Source organism: Triturus cristatus, chromosome 1_2 (genome assembly GCF_964204655.1).
Source record: "Triturus cristatus chromosome 1_2, aTriCri1.1, whole genome shotgun sequence".
NCBI lineage: Eukaryota > Metazoa > Chordata > Amphibia > Caudata > Salamandridae > Triturus > Triturus cristatus.
The window spans coordinates 355596749-355617308 of record NC_140580.1 but is presented as its reverse complement, the minus strand read 5'-3'; the positions used below and the strand labels follow the sequence as shown (position 1 = coordinate 355617308).

At 44.7% G+C, this 20560-nt stretch overlaps 1 protein-coding gene across 2 annotated transcripts in view; it reads right to left on the bottom strand.

Annotated features, from left to right (window-relative positions):
- THAP3 (THAP domain containing 3) overlaps positions 1-20560 on the bottom strand; it is a 166943-nt gene that overhangs the window by 26584 nt on the left and 119799 nt on the right. The window lies entirely within an intron of this gene.

Here is a 20560-nt window from a genome sequence, read left to right as displayed (position 1 = left end):
GACATCATCAGCCAAAGGCCAGGATGAGCCCACCCAGGCACCTTGCTAAATGGCCAAAGCTAAACTTGGGGTACGGCCCTTCTAGGAAACGTATCTGTCAAACAACCGACCCCAAAAGATGCCTACCATACAAATCGGATGGTCCACATATAGACAATATTCAGAAACAGTTACAGATTTGAGGGCGCTCAATGCTGCCATATCCGCACCAGTTCTCCCAAGCGTATCCTGGATGCTGTTACTCAAAACAATACTCACAAGTAGAAAGTATTCACCAGATACGTTAGCACCGCCAGTACTAGACATCTGAGGTTGGGGTGCTTGGAAAACGGCCTTGTAAAGGACAGCACAGCGCCCCATGACTCACCACCCAGGAGTATCCTACAATTACAGGGAAGGGAGCACACTGCCAGCATATCAGCAGTGGCCCTCCTAAGTGCATTCTGTTTGCTGCAGTTCATAGGAGTTTCAAGTCCTCACAAGCAGACCACGGTCACCATCGGTGTTAGCAGAGCCCCTGCTGAACATCTCTGAGGTTTGGGGGTGCTTGCAATGCTGCTTATAGTTTCTCAGATAAAGTACCACCCCAAGCATGGAGGTGCAGCCCATGAATCGTCAGCCAAAGAGCTCCAGGACGAGGCCAACAATGACAGAGGGGACCCTCTGCTGATGAACGACAATGCCCAGGAAGCGCTTGTCCTGAGATGCCAGCAATGGATATGGTAACACTGATAAAGAACACTTTCTACCTTGTGAGTACTTGCATAACTATGAATTACACAAACCAGAATGCCCATGGGAGAAATATTGCTGATATGCAGGCAGCGTGCCCCCTCCACCGAAAATCACCAGTGTCCAGAAACAGTGTCCTTCAAAAAATGTGGGAAACATTGCCCACCCAGTGTTGCAGCCCAGGAACACCCATGACAAGGGCCCTGCCCAGGAAAAGCCATGTAAAGGAAGAACTAGCTGATGGAAATCTCAGTTCAACTAATGACCCCTAGCCCATCAATAACAGAGGGAGCCAAAGGCACACCATCTGAATAAAGGTGCAGCCCATCTCAGGACATACGAAGCCCAGGTACCTAGAGATGGTGTCCGGGAATATAACTCGCACAAGGCCTCACACTCCCAGAGAGTGCGTCCGCCAAGGAGAAATACCCTCAGAAAGCTCACAGCCTGCACAAGGCACATAGGCCACTGAAGAAACCAGTCCTTAAAAATAGAGCACAACACATGAAGTGAGGTAACGGCAATATGAGGAGGGAATCAAATAGTTTCTTCTTATTTTTTAGCGTCTGTTTATTGTATTTTCATGTCGATCAATTCGTACAAGCAGTGCAGTATAAACGTTTATACATCACAATTCACATTTAATGTGATACCAGCCATCTCCTTTACTAGCGATGTGTCATTCGGTCAGTAATCTAACTAAAAGTATATTCCCTCAGAGTACTGTGTTCTTATCATGCAATTCAATATGCTATCTGATGTGGCATAGAGGTCAAAAACAGATTCAAAGTTTGCATGTCAGTTCTAAACTTTGCAAACCGAGTTGACAATAAAACAACACATAACAAAACAATAACCGGTATTTAGTCTATTACAATCCATTGTGCATTTGCCTGGGCCCTCTCTGTGTGCAGTAACTCAAGCTTAGATATAGAGTTCGACACACATTCCAAAGATGCTCCTAGCTAGATTGGTACCCTACCTTTTCTTTTTAGAAGGGGCCAGGGACATCTCATCTGCCAAGATCTCAACGTTAGGAATCCAGAATTGGACAGATCTACCTCACTCTTTAATGACACTAATGCACTTTCAGAAAAGGTTAAGGGCTTGCATCTTTGACTCTGGAAGATGCTTGGAGACACATGCACCCGGGGTGGAAGCCATTTCATACTTAACTCCCTTCACAGCCTCATATTCTCAAACCCGCCATTTCTTGAGACGTTCCTCTCACTGAGGGGATGTCGGTAGGTTGAGCATCGGGGTTAGGGAATATAAATGCACTCAAAGATAAAAGACCATAGTCATGGAGGTTCGGGCAACATCTCCTGAACGTCGTTTTCGTAGTAGTGCAAGAAGATATATAAAATCACTAAACATGTCACAAAATTATTTTTAGTACATATTTTTGTTGTATGGGCAATCTCACATCTAATTCCCAGGAGAGTATTTACTACAACTTTCATGTTACCTCAGACTACACTTCTCAGGTGATCACCTGCAGTCAATAGTGCACACCATGATTTGTGCCCTTTTGAGAAACATCCCAGAACCTGTCTGACTTGTTTTGAAGTAGCCTCATGATTCAATTGCTACACGATTATTTCTTTTCATAGGCTGTCAGAAGGGGAGGGTCATTTGTGCATGCACTGTTTATTTGTTGCAGCTAACATGGCTCACGCCACTAGATGGCACCAGATACTGAAATGTATGTCCGGCATTCTCCCGGGCCGCATACACGATTGATGTGCCTTCCTGCTCGCCCAGACAATTGCTTATTGTCCTGAATTCAGCCATGCTGCCTGGAAATAGAAAATCACTTGCATCTGATTAACCTTTTTTTTGTATTAATGTAGTGAAAAAGCAACAATCACAGAAATGTTTTAAATAAATAAATTGTACAGTAAACAGTGCAGTACTCATGTGCAACAGGTTCAATAATCAATGCAATTAGCTATGTGAGTAATTATCATTATGCACAAACCATGTTGTCCGGATATTCAATTTTATCCCTGTACTGATCAATAGGCGCACAGTCAACCGGTCGACCCTACGAGCAGTTGTAGTAGCCCTTCCCTGCTTATGGCCGCGCACCTACTCTCAGGCAAGGCAGGTCGTGCGGCCATTTATGCACGGACGGGGCTCCAGTTTGGGGAAGCTTCAACATCTTACATTTATTTTCCTTGGCAGAAGGCAGAATTTGTATGTAAAAACGTCAGCTATCGGACTCCCTAAAGAACAAACTCTGGCATCGGAAAGAAATAGATCCCGGCTGAGTCACAGGAACTGCAGGTAAATTTAATTCAGCAACAACATGGGGAAAACAGCAACAGCGCAAAAGCGCTTCCGCCCACAGAGCTAACTTCGACTAACCATTGCCAGGAGAGGGATCAACCCCTTAGATGCATCAACAAAATTAGCATTTCTGTGGTCAGTCAGACATTAAATGAATGCATATCATGTTTTAACAGGCGCTAGTCAACTGAGCAGGTAGGCGACGTGACCCATCAGGGTCGGGCTGGACTGGACGTCAATCTGGCAGTGCCAGAAGGGCTAGTTTGACAGAAGGACTGACATGACAGAATAATGTGTGGGCTGGTGTTTTAGCAGTTTGTTGACCTGTTTTATGGTCGAATGGGCTGATTTTGATGTTGATTTTGGTGTCTTCATAACTTCAAACCTGACCAGGGACTGCATTGCGCGTCCCCGGGGTACTTTGGTATTATAGAAGGGGCCGCAGATGCATGTGTGGCCCCTTCTGTACTACTGATAGTGCTGGGGCACATAAAGCGCCAATGCCATCTTCAGGGGGTGTTCCCTCATTAGCATGGGAGCGTGCCCCATGCAAATGAGGGAATCCCTTTGCCTCTGCGCCGTATTACAGACTCGCGTGCAGAGGCAAAGCAACTCTCAGGAGACCCACTGACCGTGCGCCACCTGAGAGCAGCCCTCTGGAGGCGGGACCCTGACATCCCCTTGCAAGCGGGTGCAGTCACTGACTTTTTTGGCTGTTTTAAGGTGCGCCGGGTGCAAACAGGGAAAGTGTGCCCTATACATAATAGGGCCCCAGATTTGCAAATGTGGGCCAATGTTTCTAGCTAGCTGATTTTTCTAAACTTTACCTTACCCCCCCCCCCCCACTTCAGGCTCTCAAACCTCCTTGTCACATCACTCACAACGTAACGGGACCTCACTTTTATCAACACTTCAACTTCACCACAATTGTATCCCAGACTCCTCCTCTTAATCTAAAAATCGCCTCTCTTGAATGTGGTCGTTTCCTCATGTCCGCACATCTCTTCTATATGTTAGGGGCCAGCCATAAGATCTTCCATAAGATCTGGCTTTGCTGTGCCTACTCCATGCTTGAGCTATGTAACATTTTTGTATGGACTGCCTTACGCAGTACCTGCCCGTTTTCAAGTGATACATTTTGATTTGCACTCTTAATGAAGATTATAATAAAACACTTAGAAACAGCACCTTCAGAAATAATGTTCTGCATTTCTGCATCAAAATGAAGAATTTGAATTTTCAATCTTGTGAGTGCCAAAAGTTAACAATTTGTTAAGTATTTGGCAGCCATGCACAGATTTTTGCAAACATCACAAAATATCAGGCACCATTGTTTTAGTTGCCCTAGCAACAACAACGCTCAATGCTCTTGGGAGTCCAAGCGCAGTGGCTGATTTTTCTACATCTGGACAAAGCGCTCCACATAAAGCCGTCAGAATTGATCACACCCCAGACGTAGCCCTCAGAACCAAAGTGAACACAAGTTAGAAGCGTTCTCTGTACCGCACACAGTATACCAGAAGAGGTGTTCAGAATTTAGGAGTACAGCCAAAGGTGGCACTCAAACCAGAACACAATCCAGAGAGTAGACTGAGGCCCACTGTGCCAGAGGTAGCATTTCAAAGCAGTAGCAACACGCCAGATGAGGCGATGGAATATGACACAATGTGCCAGATGGGACTTCAAGCACTTTATACGATACACCACACGAGCCAACTCTATATGGCAGCGGGTGTGGCCTTGAAAACCAGACAATACACCAGATGTGGCCACTAAAGGTAGCAGGAGTAGTCCACATAAGGCACCAGAATTCACCACACTCTTTCAGATATGGAATTCAGTCTCCATCTGAGGCCTAAGCTGTGTACACAGTGAAGATATAACTCAACCTTCCTTATTTGCAGATTTTGTTGTCGCTCGGTTTGCACTCAATCACTCGCCCTGCAGCCTGTGCATATTGTTTACCCACTTTGACATAATCCAATATGAGAACTTTAAATATCCTCAAGGAGTAAAGGCGCGTGCACTACGGAGGCCTGTGTGGTCACTTTTATCTGTCTGTGACGAGAAAGAACTCGTTTTCACTGCTGCTGCCTGTGTTGTAACTTGTTGTGTTAAAGCAGGTCTGCACTGCTGCTGCTCATGCTGTATCCGGTGAAGCTTGAGAAATGTTTTTAAATTATACAAATTCCTAAACAATTCACATGGTCAGAGATAAATCAATACATAACAAGCTGCAGACCACAATTATCGATCAAGCACTTCTACACATACCATAAATATGGAACTCGCCCAACACCTTCAGTAGTCAGAAATGTGCAAAACTATGAAGCCAGGTGTATTTGTTGTCAGTGACGGAATGTACCACACACACCAAAGTCCAGCCCAGCTCCAATTTCAAAAGAAAGGGGCATGAGGAACGTAAAAAATAAATATTTTTATAAGATCAAGCCCTTTGCCACAGGAAAGAGGGGATGAGCGGTGAAGCAAGGGTGCCATGACCTCTAATCAGCGCTTAATTTGAGCTGGTGGTTGCAGGTGGGACCCACTGGCACTTATTATTGGCGACTACCACTTACATTTCCTCAGCAAACTTTGACCCAGAGCAAGAGAGAGAAAAATACACAGGAGAGAAATGAGGAGAAAGACGGAAAAAAGTGACAAAGGTAGATAGCAGGTACCTGCAAGAGTGAGATAAAGGGGCAAGGGAGATCTGGTGGTGGATTAGAGAGGCATGAGGTGGAATCAAGACTACGCAGTCTTCGTACTCAGCACACCGACATTCAATAGCGCCGGCTGCAGACTTATAGCCAAAACTGTGGGTCCCAGCAGTAGTTATTTTAACAAACTGAAAACTGCCCCTACTGCAAGTATGGAAAATTGTCACATATACCCCCATTATCTAGTGAAAAACACAGTCGTGGCAGGCATGGCTCACATGGGGGGGGGGGGGGGGGGAAGAGGTCGCAAGGTAAGTGGGGGGTCGCGCAGGGAGGGATTAAATAATACTTTTTAAAAAGTACCTTTCCCGGGTCCCGCGTCTTCACTGCTGAGTCTGCTCCTGCTTTACTGCCTTCACAGGAACAGGATGCAGGCAGCCTCCCTCCCTTAAGCCAATCACAATGCTGCAATGACAGCGTTGTGATTGGTTTGGACGCCGACCACACAAGCGTCTATGGGGAGGCCATTTTCTCCATGTAGGCTGCAGCCTACAGGGAGAGTGAGTTCGCATGACTGGTTTGGTCGGCCCCAGAAGGCCGACCAAACAGTCAGGGCCCGCAGCATTGGGAAAGCCACTCCTCCCCTGCCCTCGAGCAGATCCACCCACTCGCCTGCCCCCAACCAGACCCTACTGCTTTCTCGCAGTATTTATAATACCATTTTATGTTTCTGCTTCTCACATTGCGAGAAAGCAGTGGGGCGATGCTCCTCTGCCCACATGGTGGAGCCACCCATGGGGTCTCTCATAGCCCTGAACCTGGAGCCTCTGCACCTTCTGTAGCATTGATAGGTGTGTCCCTGATTATATACTCGATAAATCAATACTGTGGCACCCTTCCTTAAAGAAAGATTCATAAACATAATGACTTTGGCACGTCTACAGTTAAGTTTTCGTCTTCTTAACCAGCGTTGACAAACGAAGTCTACACAAAAGGAAGACACTGGACTATCGCCCAGATCTGCTCATCTTAGCAATGACTCAGCGTTTGTGCGTGGAGCTGGAGCACGCAAGCTCCGTCTGTTTGAGAGACATTTGACAGAAATTGGCTTCTTCCCCAGACAGGCTGGGCGCACCGGGCTCGGTGTGCAGATTTCAAGGCAACAAACGATGCTTGCCAGACACAGGTTGCTGAAGCCAACAAGCTTTTAATAGATTGATTTAGCCTCTGGAAAAGTCTGGTAGAGTATTTTCAGGGAAGAACACAGTTAAAGTGGAGTTATGGTTAGGTTTGGTCATAACACATAAAAGTATGTTTTTAACAAAACTGAAATTTACTTAAAAACATACTTTAAAGTACAGTTAGGAATTTAAATTGAAAAGCCACTGAAAATAACCAGTTACGGTTAACAGTCATGCAAACAATACCTCACACATCAAATGCAATTCTCAAGACCTGTAATTTCAAATGGCAAAATATCTTAAAGTCGAAATTACATAAAGTGTTAATAATAATATGACGAACCCCTTCATTGCCGCTACACGCCACACCACCATCAGGGGACTCCATTCCCCAGCAGCACTTGCACCAGGCGGCCCGAACGTTTTCAGCCCGCGGCAGGAGGCGCAGGGGCGTAACACAGGCCCCCTCATCCCCCGCGGTGCGGGGGGCCCCCCAATTACCCTTACTCTAGAGGGGGCACCCATCCACTTCCCAAGCCTTCTCGCAAAGGGTGAATGAAGTAAACATGGCAGCTGCTGTCTGGCTGAAGCCTGTAGCAAGGGATGGGATATCACCAGCACAGTGGAACACACAACAAACTTGCAAAATGAATCGTTGTTGGCAGAGAAGGCCCTCAGTAAAACGTGCCTCCAGTGTCAGTGAGGAAGGAAACACCTGCAGAGACCAGGGTGAGAGAGGGGAAAGACGACACAGCGAAGGAGAAAGGCAAACGAGAAATAGACACTTACAAGGCACAATGGAGAGAGGGAGAAAGAGACAGAGAGAACTGCGTGAATTAGTGTGGGGTAATAAAGAACTGGTTACAGAGAGAGGTGGCGACGTGGGAGGATGAGAAAAAGGCAGATGAGAGAGGAGACAGGTGTGGGACAGAAATAGGCGAGCCAGCTGACAGAGAATTAGAGTAGATAGGTGATAAAGAAGCAGGCAGGTGAAAAAGGAACACGGCAGAGAGACAGAGAAGAGACAGGTGTGTTAGTGATAGGTGAAACACGATGGGGAGCGTTAGAGGGGAGGCCAGTTAAAAAGGTACAAAAGAGACTGTGAGAAGAAAAGAAATAGCTGAGAGAGAGACAGAGAGTGAGTGAGACAACAGTTAATGCTTGGATTGGTTGCTGATGAAGGCTCTATTGGATGAAGGCAATAATTCCATGAATAAGTGCTACCACTCGGAGGCCACAATCTCTGTGAGCCATTAAGAATGTAGGAACTGAGCCTGGCAACTGCCTTCCTCCAGATAAACCTTTATTTGGGTGTCATAATTAGTGCTGAAAGATCAGTCCAGTTGGAAGTCCAGCCATATATCCTTTAAAGAACAATGGATAAACTGCAGAACCTTTCGGTAAGTAAAACGTACAAACATGCTGCTGGATCATTTCATGTACTACTCCCTCCAACACTTGGTCAATACGGGCAAATAAGAACTTGGTCTAAAATTGTCAGTCATCTATGGGCAGACATTCTTTTTTAAGGTGAAGAGTCACAACAGCAGTTGTAATCTATTGTGAGACCACACCCTGGGGCAGATACCACAACATGCTGCTGGGCAGGGACCCAACAGTGCCTCACCCAGTGAGATAGGGATAATAAAATGTGAATTCCTGACTAGATGAAATTCATATTTTGTGCTGGATTATAATGATCTTGTGTTGAAAGGCAAGAGTCCCAGTAGGTCATCAAACTCTGAAGGCAATGCCATCAGGAAGAGGCCTGATGGATGAGTAAGCTAACTGAACCCCCTAGCAGCACAATGTTATGTTATGGCTTTCATTATTGTAGTAATAAAATACATATGTTTACGTTTCCCAGTGCCTAATGAAGCTGCAGGTGCTTCCTACAGCAAGCTCTATCTTCCTCAAATTCGCTCTTCCTCCATCTTCTTTCTGCCGTTCTACACATCTCCCTTTGGTGATAAACTAAACCAGGGTATAGACTTGTGCCTATCAGATAGACTGGCTGCCTCAGACAGAGGCACCAACATCTTCAAACACGTGTTTATGGTTTAATAAAAAGCCTCAAGGTTTCTGCCTACCATGTTCCCAAATCATGAAACAAAGTATTGAGCTTGTCAGTGCTAAGTGCTTAGTGCTCCTTGCGTTTGCACTACATAAGCCTTCTGATTGATTGATTTTTGTTCTTGTCTACAGTTGTTTGAATCCAACTCTGCCATTTACTCATTTAAATAAAAGATCTTTTTAGATCTTCCGATGTCCTTTCTGCCAGCACCAGCATTGGATACACCAAGAACAATACTAATTTGTCTAAGATGCCTCTCTTTCTTGTATCAGTATCATACCTACTCCTCAGTTTAGCACCCAGTCTGGTTGATGCCATTTAGTGTGTGCAGCCTATAGGCCTTTTTTCACTTGAGGTACAATATTTTTTCAGTCCACAGCCTGAAAATGTGTGTAATCTGGGAATAGTTCTGCTATAAGTGTCTGTAATTAATGCGGTTCTGAAAATCCTTGCAAAGGTGAAAGGTGAGGGACAATGATTGCATGTAGTTGAGCAGGGCCCCTTGATCGCACCTTGAAGGAGGGCCCCCTAAAGTTTTGTTACGCCACTGAGGAAACGCATAAAGATAGCTCGGGGCTCCTCCAGCGCGGGACAAGGGCGGGCATGCCCATGCCGTGCCCAGGAGAAGCCCGGGCCAAGGGCGGGCCCGTCCACAACCGTCAGAGCCCGGAGGAGACTGGGCCTACGCTCTTGGTTTTTTCGGCCTGGATTTCAGGGAAGAGCTACCAAGACCTAACCTGTTGAAGCAGTGTCGTCAAGGTAATAATTCTTAATCTCCCCTAGTTTCAAGGGAAATCCCATTATGGGGAAACAGAAACCTACTCCTGCTGTAAAAACTACCGACACTACTCTAGATGGCTTCCTTCAAAAGACAGTAAGGAAATAGAACTGGCAGAGCGAAGACTTTCACTAGCCCCACTCCCTGATCGATCTGCCCAGCAACCTCTGATTCTCATGCAGTCACGGCAGAAACTGATTATGAACAGAGGCCACAAGCCCCACTTTCGCCCACTGTTATAATCTTGAGCCAGGGTAATCTATGTGCCACACGTGATATAACTGAGCCTACCTATTGCCCAACCGCAACAAAGACAGGGTCTCAGACTGCACCGGGGGAAAAAGGAAGCGTACCAAGCCAGCAGGGGCTGACCATAGACCGAAGGGCCAGTCACCAAAGGTCAAGAGATTTAAACAATCCCTCTCCCTAGAAATGGATGCAGATCTTGTGCTGGAGGAGGAAGAACCACCGCACAGGATGAAACGGACACCTCTACTGAAAGAATTAGTAAAGCAGTACATGAGGCCTTGGCACCTGTTTTATCCCGCTTAGTTTGTATAGAAGAGCACCTTGACCCATATTGAATGCCACAGGGAGAATAATGGCAACTGAAAAACAAAAAGATATGGCCCCCCAACCAAGTTATATAAATAAGAGGGCAGATGATGTCCCCATTACTGCAACGCTGAGTGGGTTAGCCCCTACAAATGGACTTCCCACCACCAGCAACTGGGTTTCCGCCCAAGAGCTCTCTCTCAATATTACTAACAATAATTTGACGGCCCAACACTAAGGGGCTGCAAGAGCGTTCCCTGGGGAATAACCACAAGCTGAGCCATGGGGCCATGAATTGATTTAGACCCGGCCCTTCTAGAGGGGGGAGATTGCCACAAGGAAACAAAATTACAAACAGCCCAGCACATGGTCCTCAAAGCAGGCGGGGTGCAAACAGCATTTTAAACCTACCTACTGATTGCACACCGTTTATATTGATCCTGACAGGGGTCCCCCATCTTCCACCAGGCCAACAAGAAAGTTGCCAGAGTCTCACTAATAAATCAGGCCATTGGAGCTCTAAGAAAATTCCATCACAGATAAACTGGCCAGAACATATTATCATGGCAAGGCAGGTGAGCTGGTTAGGCCACATGGCCAAATTTGTGGAAGGGGACTGTGTTGTGCTTAATTTTAGCAACGCTAGGTGTGTGCATCTTGCTCTGACATACTTTAGGGATGCACCTAGGGAATTGATAATAGCTCGCCCATTGGGCTTTTTCTATCCTCCTGACCAGGGGTCCTTCATGAGACATGGCTTGGCCCGAATATTTTATCTCCCTATCAGCTCTCCGCATTTATCTATCCTAACTGCTTTGATGCACTCTCTGGTTTGACCGAAAATGACTGACTAACTTCACGATCTGGCAGTTCAGTCAAAACAAGAAGATCAAGTTCACAATGTATCAACCTAGAAAATGCTTCAGAAGCGGTTTACATTAGTAGCAGGCTGCCTACAGAGCGTTCTGGCACCATTTTGCGCAACTCTTCCAGCATTAGAATGAACATAGACATACCTGAAAAGTCCTCCCGGCCTCTTACCTCAACTCACATTGATAAGTACGGAGGAGAGGGGTCTGATCGGGCAACCTCTGTCACCATGCCCGCCATCAACATTACAACTATGGGCCTGGCATACCAGGGACACACACCTATCCCATTTAAAATAATTTCTTGGAATATTGCAGGTATTCGTTCAAAACTGTCCAATGAAGCATGGCTAGAGTATATCAGGAGTTTTGATGTGATCTGCCTCCAGGAAACCTGGCATACGAATGATATCGTGATGGAAGGCTATCATTCCTTCACTGTTCATGCAACACCTTCACCGGCAGGGAGGGCAAAGGAAGGGCTAGTGTTCTTAATCTCAGTTAAAAACGGGTCTGTACAAGCCTTTGGCGTTAATTTCCCACCCTGGTACCAACTAATCTTGATTTCCAGTCTGATCGGGGTGAAGGTTTTAGTGGTTAATTGGTACTATAATATCTTTGCACAACAATATCCAGAGTCAGTGAGACCCATCCTCTGCGCACTGTTGCTGAAGGTAAAACCTACCTATACCTTTAAACATTGTCAACACCACAATATAAGGCTGTTGTTGAGTTCTATGAGTGAAACATCAAATCCACAACAAACTCAGAAGTTAATGCAATGTATTTGCATGGATACATTCAAACATAATTAAAAAAATTGTCCATGAGTCCTTCATAACATAACTTCTTTTTTGTCAAACAATAAATTCTCATGTGTCCGTAAGTATTCTTGCTGCCCAATGCATTTCGAGCCAATGCTGGCCCTTCTTCAGGGGATTGAGTTCTACAAAGATAAGCGAAAATATAATGCAAAAACAGAAAGGACGCAAACATCATCAAAGTCAAAGCAGCAGCATAACAAAAAATCCAAAGGGTTATGAATGATGATACATTGGTGAAATAAATAAAAGGACGCAAGAGCACAAAAAGAGGCCCTCCACCATAATGTGAGGAATACACCAAAGAATACTCACTAAAAACTCAGGGACCTTTGACGCATCTGAAATGAATAAGAAATGCGTGTCTCAATCAAGAACTCCACTTCTTAACGAACCAAGAAAAACCAAACTAATATGTGGATGAAACGAAGAATGAATACATTTTATGTCACAGTAAGGGATATACTGGTTGCCAAGCGGCTCATCAAACACCTGAAAGCGTTAAATCAAACAAAAATCAGCCCGTAACTCTAATGCCAAAAAGGTCAAAAAACATGTTCAAAACTGCGTAAAGAAATATTGAAACATAATACCTTGTTGAATGGCCGGGAATCCTAGAATGCCAGAACCCCCAGTGACGGCGAAGCTGACTCGGGAATACTCTGCCGCAACACCGCCCAAGTTAAAAGCAAACTCACCAGATCACGGAAGTACGCGGTCGGCTCTAAAACAAACAACGGACTGGAAACCAACATGAAAAAAAATCAACCCGCATAAAGAAACAAAAGACGGGAACGTCCGTTCGTGCAAATGAATGCTATGAAAATCGCCATATTTTAACAAACACTTGTGTGCTAAATACAAATGCCCAAGCGCTCATTGGAGGGGGAACTACAAGGCTTTCTCGACCTACACAGGAAGAAAAGCACATACAAAGTGTACCATGTGAATGTGAATAGAGAAAAAGAGAATAAGAAAGTATAACTAAAAAATACATAAATCATAAAAAACATAAAAACAGAACCAATGTATAATACATCAAGATTCAGCACTTGAATATTAATATACCAGGAGTCTTCATACAGAACATGCCAGTCACAGTAATGGTGGGTGGTCTATAAATAACATGAATAATCAATTCTATCATTAATTCCTTTTTCTATCAGAGTATCAAGACGTCTGATCCAAAATGTTTCTCTTTGTAAAAGAGCTCTAGTTAGGTCCATATCTGAATGATGTATAACTCTTTAGGTATGTTTTACCTTCAGCAACAGTGCGCAGAGGATGGGTCTCACTGACTCTGGATATTGTTGTGTTTGGTTGGCATTCTTTTGACTGTTTATGCCTTCCCCTGCAGCACGCTTATGTCAAAAGTGTATAGAATACAGAGAAATTAACTGAAGAATTTTCATTTTTGTAAACCTAGCGTGTGCCTCTCCATCCATTTTGTTATTTAGCCTTTTAGTCTTTGGCAGAGAGCACCCAATCATGTCATTTGACGCAATTACTAGTCTGACGGATAATAGGGCTAATATTCTTGCTTATACTTCAGAGCAAGCATCAGAAATTTCTGCATTGATACAGGATGTCAAAGCATCGGATCTTCAAGGCAGCACAATCACTCAACAACTAAAGCAATTAGAATTTCTAGTCAGGAGAGAAATCAACCAGCGTCTTCATGCGTCCACCCTAGTACAGTATCACCGAGCCAAAAGGATTTCACGTGGATTGAGCTTGTCCATTAAACCCATGTTATTTAGGTTTCACCTAAATAAAGACTTCATGGAAAGATGGTACTCGATTTTAAACAAATGTTCACTCGATTTGATTCTATTATTAGTAGAAGAATTATCCAAAGCCATTAATGAAATCAATAATTAGATTGAAGAGATCAAACAAAATCTACTTACACGAATGGAAGATGTGGAATTGAATAAATCCTTGGAAGACATAAATTTGAGATTGGATAAGTATACCAAAGAACTGCAAGAAGGAAAATTGCTGAAATATAAGAGAGATACTTTAGATTATAAATTAAACGAAGTTTACACGTGGGCAGAAGTTTATGCACAGCGACGTTCATACTTCAAAAAATCTACTACCACCACTTCATCAGAAGAGAGTGTAGCTACTGAGTCCGACACAACTACGTCTAGACCACCAGCGCAAAGCCAAAAGAAAAGTGCTGCACACCCTATGGAGAGCACTGAAGGTGCATCAACGTCAAGTTCTGTTCATTTTTTATCCAAGGACCCGGATCCCAGTCAACCACCAGGAACATAAAAAAATCGGAAAACCAGGAGAAGTGATCGGAAAGTCCGGACGAACACGGAGCCAGAAACAAACCTAGTTGTAAACATCTCTTCGAAGGAACTCACTTCATAACAGATTCGAGTTCTTAATAAAGGTTTGGGCTTTGTCCCTACATAGGATATCAACATTTTGGAATGTGAAATAGCACTTTTCAAGTTCCTGAGGATCCTACGCCTAAGACATTTCTTTACGAATGTGTTACCACCTAAAAATGACAATGTGACACCAGAATTTCTAGAGTTTCGTCCAAAATCTAAATTTCAGGCTCCCATCTCTCATAAAATACTGGACTCATTTGAGAATTTGGTCAGAAAAGATTTTCACCACTTGCATTTTAAAAGATCGAAGAAGACTAACTTATCCAAACATGAAATTCGTATGTTACGTTCTATTCAGAATGATGTCGAGATCCAAGTGCAGAAAGCGGATAAAGGTTGCGCCATTGTTATAATGGACAGATCTTTTTATCTCGATTCTGTTCAAGATCATGTAGCAGACTCACAGACATATCTGCTGTTAGACAAAGATCCCATCAATGATCTCAAAATCACACTCAAGAGCATTTTAGACCATGCCTTCGAGATGGGTTGGATTTCTATTGCTACTAAACAATTCCTTACAGTGGATTATCCCCGGAAACCCCTTTTGTATATGTTGCCCAAAATTCATAAGGATCTGCACAACCCTCCCATGCGACCAATTGTGACTGGATGTGGGACCATTTTTGAGCCACTTGGTCATTATATTGATCATTTTTTACAACCTTTTGTTCAAGACTGGTATTCTTACATAAAAGATACCAAGGACTTTTTACAAAAACTGGAGACTGTGGTTCTCACAGATGAGGCTTTATTGTGTACTATTGATGTTAAATCTCTATACACTTCCATACCGCATGTTGCCGGTATGGAAGCTGTAGAGTGGGCTCTACTGCGTCAATCCTCATTAAGAGCTGATAAAGTCTTTATACTTGAGATTTTTGTATTTTTGCCTGTACCATAGCTATTTTTATTGGAATGACAACTTTTTTCTTCAACAACAAGGAACTTCGATGGGCTTTGCAGGGGCCCCTGCATAAGCGAATACGTTCATGGCTAAATTTGAGTTTGACCATATTTACAATGATGCCGACTGGACTAGGAATTCCCTGCTTTATTGCAGGTATATAGATGACATTTTTATCCTTTGGACCAATACCCAGAAGCTATTGGAAGAAAAGATTCAACAATTAAACACAGTTGATGATCACATCCAATTCACACATTTAATCAGCAACACTACCATATCATTTTTAGATGTGACCATTGCTATCAGCGAGAGGATGATCCAGACTGAAGTACACAGGAAATCTACTGATGTCAACAGTGCTTTGCACTTTCAGAGTTTTCATCCTACCAATCTCAAACATAATTTACCCTTCTCACAGTTTCTGCGGATTAAAAAGATTTGTTCTGACCCCAACAACATGGATAATCATTTTTTACAACAACAACAATTGTACCTTCAAAGGGGATACCCTCAGGAAGTGATTGAGCAAGCTAAATTACGTACTTCCAAATACACGAGGAAGAGTCTGTTACAATTTCAACTCCGTAGACAAACGTCTAGGCAAGTTTTTGTTTCAAAATTTTCCACGAGCTCAACTAAGGTGAAAAAAATCATTATTAAAAGGTGGGAAATGCTTCAGAATGAACCTGATTTTAATGATATCTTTAAGGATCCACCTTTGTTTGCCTACACGCGATCAAAAAATTTGAAAGAGATAATTAATATTCCTATGAAATCACTCGGGACCAATTTCAAAGGGATGAAGAAATGTAATAATTGTGTCCAATGCAACAATATCATTGTGGGAAATGTGTTATATCATACTATTTCAGGAGAAACCATTAAGCTTTTTCACAACTCTGATTGTAATTCCAATAAACTCATTTATTACATCAAATGCCCATGTGGTAAGCTCTATGTGGGCAAGACTGAACGCAAGATTAAAATACGCATATCTGAGCATAAGAGTACTATAAGAACACAAAATAAAAGCAGCAACCTAGCCACCCATTGGCTGGAGGGGAGACACAGTTTAGCCCAACTCAAATTTTCAGTGTTAGAAAGAGTTATACATCATTCAGATATGGACCTAACTAGAGCTCTTTTACAAAGAGAAACATTTTGGATCAGACGTCTTGATACTCTGATAGAAAAAGGAATTAATGATAGAATTGATTATTCATGTTATTTATAGACCACCCACCATTACTGTGACTGGCATGTTCTGTATGAAGACTCCTGGTATATTAATATTCAAGTGCTGAATCTTGATGTATTATACATTGGTTCTGTTTTTATGTTTTTTATGATTTATTTATTTTTTAGTTTTACTTTCTTATTCTCTTTTTCTCTATACACATTCACATGGTACACTTTGTATGTGCTTTTCTTCCTGTGTAGGTCGAGAAAGCCTTGTAGTTCCCCCTCCAATGAGCGCTTGGTCATTTGTATTTAGCACACGAGTGTTTGTTTAAATATGGCGATTTTCTTAGCATTCATTTGCACGAACGGACGTTCCGGTCTTTTATTTCTTTATGCGCGTTGATTTTTTTTTTTTCATGTTGGTTTCCAGTCCGTTGTTTGTTTTAGAGCCGACCGCGTACTTCCGCGATCTGGCGAGTTTGCATTTAACTTGGGCGGTGTTGCGGCAGAGTATTCCCGAGTCAGCTTCGCCGTTACTGGGGGTTCTGGCATTCTAGGATTCCCGGCCATTCAACAAGGTATTATATTTCAATATTTCTTTCCGCAGTTTTGAACATGGTTTTTTACCTTTTTGGCATTAGAATTACGGGCTGATTTTTGTTTGATTTAACGCTTTCAGGTGTTTGACGAGCCGCTTGGCAACCAGTATATCCCTTACTGTGACATAAAAGGTATTCATTCTTCGTTTCATCCACATATTAGTTTGGTTTTTCTTGGTTCGTTAAGAAGTGGAGTCCTTGATTGAGACACGCATTTCTTATTCATTTCAGATGCGTCAAAGGTCCCTGAGTTTTTAGTGAGTATTCTTTGGTGTATTCGTCACATTATGGTGGAGGGCCTCTTTTTGTGCTCTTGCGTCCTTTTATTTATTTCACCAATGTATCATCATTCATAACCCTTTGGATTTTTTGTTATGCTGCTGCTTTGACTTTGATGATGTTTGCGTCCTTTCTGTTTTTGCATTATATTTTCGCTTACCTTTGTAGAACTCAATCCCCTGAAGAAGGGCCAGCATTGGCTCGAAATGCATTCGGCAGCAAGAAAACTTACGGACACATGAGAATTTATTGTTTGACAAAAAAGAAATTATGTTATGAAGGACTCATGGACAATTTTTTGAATTATGTTTGAATGTATCCATGCAAATACATTGCATTAACTTCTGAGTTTGTTGTGGATTTGATGTTTCACTTATAGAACTCAACAACAGCCTTATATTGTGGCGTTAACAATGTTTAAAGGTATGGGTATGTTTTACCTTCAGCAACAGTGCGCAGAGGATGGGTCTCACTGACTCTGGATATTGTTGTGTTTGGTTGGCATTCTTTTGACTGTTTATGCCTTCCCCTGCAGCACGCTTATGTCAAAAGTGTATAGAATACAGAGAAATTAACTGAAGAATTTTCATTTTTGTAAACCTAGCGTGTGCCTCTCCATCCATTTTGTTACTATAATATCTTTGACCAAAAGAGCAGTCATGTTATTGACGCCCTAGAGGTGAAAATTAATAACATCTCAGGGAAGTGGTAGCCACTATGTATCCTCTGGGTGGGGGTTTTAACTTTAACGGTACCACCTGTACGTATAGTACCAAACGAGTCTGTGGGTTGCTGGATATAGAGGGTCAGCCCCAGCAGCATTTTATTCATACACCACAGGGCGAAGCCTTGAATTCTATTATTATCGAAAACAACCTTGGCCATATTAATAACTCAGCATCACAGTGCCCTACTTATGTTGTGGGAGGCAGGGAAAGTTTTATTGATTTTATGTTAATCTCTAGGAAGTACCTCCTGCTTGTTGACGACTTTGAGGTGGAACCAAAAAATGCTAGTGAACCCAAACCCCTCACTGCTTCCCTCACTATAATAACCCAAGCAGGGAAAAGAGATGGTTGACTCATTCACTCCAATCGCAACAAAGGGTTGACACTGAATCGTGTCAAAATAAACAATACCCTATTTGAGGGAAAAAACTGTTTTAACAAATTTAGACTCTATTATGAGATGCCTTCAATATGATGCTACCCCAGACGAGGTCGTTCATGACTTTGAACTGGTCTGTGCAGAGGTAGCTAAAAGACTAACTAGATTAGTTAAGAGAAGTGCACCCCGGGGGGAGGGGGGGGTGGTCTGCAGCCCAAGATGGTGGTCGCATAGGCGACGAGCTCCGGGCCCGGGACTTTTATCCGAGAAATTATCCATGACTCCCTACCTTGCCAGACGGTAGACATGGAGCGGCTGCCAATCTCAGACAGTGGTGCTGCCTCGACGGCAACTTCTGGTCATCTGGGGCCCCCTGGAGCGGCCCTGGCGACGGCGGCGATTCCTGGCCTTCCTGAGGCCTGCAGTGCATCGAGAGCCACGGCATATCCTGAGGCCTGGTGGGGCTGCGGGCGCCCGGGCCTGGCGGCGGCGCCCGCGCGAGCCCCCTGCTCTGGGCCCAAATGGCGTCATACCTGCTGTGTCCCCCGAGTAGGGCTTTGCCCGGACGTGCTGGGAGGCGTCGGGTTCCTGCTCCCACCTGAGGGGACGAGTGCTGCGCCAGTGCAAGGGGGGCTGCGGTGCCCGATCCTGGGGGAGGCTCCCCAGCCGCAATCCAGAGTGGTTGAGGGCCACGTTACGCCACAGGCCGGTGGCGGCTCCCCGGCAGATCCTGGCAGGCCGCATACAGCATGCTGATCGGAGGAGTGACTGGGAGAGTTGGAGTGGTACCCCCCTGCTGCTGAGGTGAGGCCATGAAGGGCGCTAAGGATAAGCGCTGGGGCTTGGAACCTGTGCCCCTTCCCCTGCATGGGGTGGTAGCTGATGATCCCTCCTGGAGGCGCAGACAGTGCGAGTTGATTGGGGTGGCCTCCCTTGTTCTACCCCAGGAGCTGGAAGGTATCGAGCGGCGGTGACGGTGTCCCTGAAAAAGTCCTCTCACGCTGCATGGCAGTTGCGGTGCCTTGCCCGGACTGGTGATACCTGGTGCGAAGTTCAGACCGGGGGCGAGCTGGGACAGTCATGAGCCTGAGGTCTGGGCCCTGCATGAGAGTATAGTCTGTGGGAGCGCCTAGCTGCGTGGGGACCTACTTGAGCTACTTGGACCTGATGGCACAGGAGCTGCATGAAACCTTGCTGCTGTCATTTCCTTTATTTACACTTCGGATAGCGGCTTCCAAGCCCTGCTAGGGTGACCGGGTTTCCCTTCCGCTTGAACTGAGTGGATTCCTTGCTGTGGAACTGTGCTGTTAGCTGGTGGTGGTTGCTGGTTTTTCCGGTGCGGCTCTCCGCTGGCTGTTGTGTGCTTGTTGGTATTCAGTTGCAGTAGCTGGGGGCTTGCTGCCTAGCCCCATCACGCCGCTGGCTATGGGCAAGGGAAGGCCTAGGGTTCCAACGAGGTCCGGGAGGGCAGGATTTCACTCTCCGACTTCACTCTCCGACTTCGGGTCAATCTTCCGCCCTATCCCACCAGGTGCTGTGGAGACCAATAACTCTGGGGACAAGCTGGACATGATTTTGCGGGAGATTCGAGATTCCCGTTCTGTCTTGGAGGCGCAGCTGGGCATAATCTCGGTGGATCTCAACTTGCTGAAAGATGACCATAAGAAGTTAGCAGAGAGGGCTAGAACGACTGAGCGGCAGGTTGACACCATGGTACCCCAGGTACAGGCGCACGAAGAACAACTACAGCACATGCGTCAGCAGATTGACTCCCTCCAGGCACGGGCGGATGATGCAGAAGGTAGGGCACGCCGGAACAACCTCCGAATCGTAGGCCTGCCGGAGGGGAAGGAAGGTACTACGCTTACAGAGTACATTGAAAACTGGTTAGAGACTACTGTGGACCCCACCGGACTGTCCGCGCATTTCACGGTTGAGAGGGGGCACCGAGTACCCACACGACGTCCTATTCCGGGCGCTGCCCCGCGTCCCATCCTGGCCAGGATTTTAAATTACAGGGATCGCGATCATTTACTACAGGTAGCAAGAGATAATGGTCCTCTACAAATTGATAATGTTTGTATTTCAATATTTCCGGATTACACCTTGG